At 53.5% G+C, this 2,500-nt stretch overlaps 2 protein-coding genes across 3 annotated transcripts in view; one reads left to right on the plus strand and one right to left on the minus strand.

Annotated features, from left to right (window-relative positions):
• LOC122248037 (uncharacterized) overlaps positions 1–2,500 on the plus strand; it is a 167,805-nt gene that overhangs the window by 93,673 nt on the left and 71,632 nt on the right. The window lies entirely within an intron of this gene.
• LOC122248038 (uncharacterized) overlaps positions 1–2,500 on the minus strand; it is a 54,136-nt gene that overhangs the window by 46,710 nt on the left and 4,926 nt on the right. The window lies entirely within an intron of this gene.

The raw sequence follows: 2,500 nt of genomic DNA on the forward strand, positions 1-2,500 counted from the left end.
ACTCCTTCTTCCCTTTCTTCCCGACTTCCCTTACCTCTTCCCCACCTCCTCCCCTTCTCGCCTCCCCTTCCTCCCCCTTCCCCCCTCCCCACTCCCCTCCCCCCCCCCCCTTCAAGTCCTCCCCTTCCCCCTTCTTCCTTCAACTTCTCAACCTCCCCATAACCCTTCAACCCCCCCCCCCCCCCCCCCCCCCCCCCCCCCCCCCCCCCCCCCCGCCCCCCCCCTCCCCCCCCCCCCACCCCCCCCCCCCCCCCGACCCCCCCCCCCCCCCCCCCCCCCCCCCCCACCCCCCCCCCCCCCCCCCCCCCCCCCCCCCCCCCCACCCCCCCCCACCCCCCCCCCCCCCCCCCCCCCCCCCCCCCCCCCCCCCCCCCCCCCCCCCCCCCCCCCCCCCCCCCCCCCCCCCCCCCCCCCCCCCCCCCCCCCCCCCCCCTTCAACCACGCATCGCCATGGAGAGTTCCCGTGCCTCCTCCCGATAGAAAATGCTTCGGTTATGTAAGTCTCCATCTCGCTCCGAGCTTGGAAGATGGAGTCGAATGTTGACCTCTTCTTCTGCGCGAGATGCTGTCTTCCCTCTTTATTCCTCTTCCCTTTTTCCCCTCTTTTTTTTTTTTTTTTTTTTTTTTTTGTTCTTATCTCACCTCTTTTTTATTATTTTTTTCTCTTCTCTTACCGTTTCCCTAGCTGTATTTTTTTTTTCTTTCTTTTTTTTTTGTCTGTTGTTTACTTTTTTATCACTTCTGCTTCATCTTCTTTTATTTTGCTTTGTCTCTACTCCCTTTTCCATTATTCTTTTTCTTCTTGTCTCCTCTTTCATTCTTCTTCCCTTTTTATCTTTTCGCACTTATCTCGTCTGTTCCGCAGGTACGGATAGAGATGGGAAGAAAAGGGTGAAGGGGAAAGAAGGAGAAGCAAAAGAGAGGGGAAGTGAAAGGGAAAGGGAGATGAGGAGAGGAAGAGGGGAGAGAGGAAGAGTCGAGAGAGAGAGGTTGAGAGTGAAGACCTTTCTCCTAAGAGATGAAAAGGGGGGGGGGAGGCGGAAGATGGGAAAGGGGGTAGGAGAAAGAGAAGAATAAGGAGAATGGAGAGGAGGAGAGGGAGAGGGAGAGGGAGAGGGAGAGGGAGTGGGAAGGGGAGGTGGGAGAAGAAGAGAGAGAGGTAGAGGGAGAGGGAGAGGGAAGAAAGAGGTGGAGGGAGAGGGACGAGGGTAACCGGAGAGGTGAGATGGAGGGAGAGGAGAGAGGGGAGGACGCGGGATAGGAGAGGGAAGAGGGAAGAGGGAGGAGAGGGAAGAGGGAGGAGAGGGGAGAGGGGAGAGGTGAGAGGGAATAGAGGAAGAGGTAGTGTGGGAGAGGGAGACGAGGGAGAGGGAGAGAGGAAGAGCGAGAGGGGAGAGGCGAGAGAGGGACTGGGCGAGATGAGAGGGAGAGGAGAGGGAGAGAATGAGAGGAACAAGCGGGAAGAAAGGAAAACAGAACAGAGAAGAAGAAAGGATAAGGGATGAATTGAAAAAAGAAGGAAAAGGAGAGAGAAAACAATGATATAAAGAAAGGGAGCGAGAAAAAAAAAGACGGAGAAGGAAAGAGAAAATAAAGAAGGAGGAGAAGAAGGAAGAAAGAGAGAAGAAGAAAGAAGAGAGAGAGAGAGAGAGAGAGAGAGAGAGAGAGAGAGAGAGAGACCCGGGGGGGAGAGGAGAGAAGAGATGAGATGAGGAGAGAGAGAGAGGAGGGAGGAATGAGTGAAAGTGGAGAGAGAGAGAGACAGGCAGACAAACAGAGAGAGAAGGGATGAAACAAAGAAGAAATAAACCGAAACAACGTAAAAGAGAGGAGAAAGACAGAAAGAAGAAAGAAAAAAAAGAGAACAGAACAGAAAAGAAAGAAAGAAAGAAAACCAAGACAACGAAAGAGAAACGAAAAAAAGAAAGAAAGAAGAAACGAGAAGGGAGAAGAGACAAGATAAAAAGAAAAAAAAAGAAACGAGAAGTAGTAGTAAGTCCCGTTACTGAATTCAGAATGAGAATCAGAACCGATTAAGGGATCCGGCCGATCCTTCAGGAGCGAGGCAGTGATTGGCGAGGAAGAGACTTCTCGAGGCGCCCGCTCGAATGGGGAAAGACCTTGACTTGCATAATTAGAAGGGAGGGAGGGAGAGAGAGAGAAAGAGAGAGAGGGATGAAGAGGGAGGGAGAGAGGGAGAGAGAGAGAGGGGGGGAGAGGTGGAGGGGGAGAGAGAGAGAGGGATGAATAGGGAGGGATGGAGAGAGAGAGAGAGGGAGAGAGAGAGAGAGAGAGAGAGAGAGAGAGAGAGAGAGAGAGGGGTGGAGAGGGAGAGAGGAAGAGAAGGAGAGAGAAAGGTGGAGAGGGAGAGGGAGAGAGGAAAAGAAAGAGAGGGATGAAGAGGGGGGATTGGAGGAGAGAAGGAGAGATACAGAGAGTGGGAAGGAAATAGAAGAGAGAGAGAATTAAGCCGATTGACTGCATAAGATAACAGAGCCAG

This window comes from Penaeus japonicus, unplaced genomic scaffold (genome assembly GCF_977035675.1).
Source record: "Penaeus japonicus unplaced genomic scaffold, GWHDUDI00000001_assembly GWHDUDI00000010, whole genome shotgun sequence".
Taxonomy (NCBI): domain Eukaryota; kingdom Metazoa; phylum Arthropoda; class Malacostraca; order Decapoda; family Penaeidae; genus Penaeus; species Penaeus japonicus.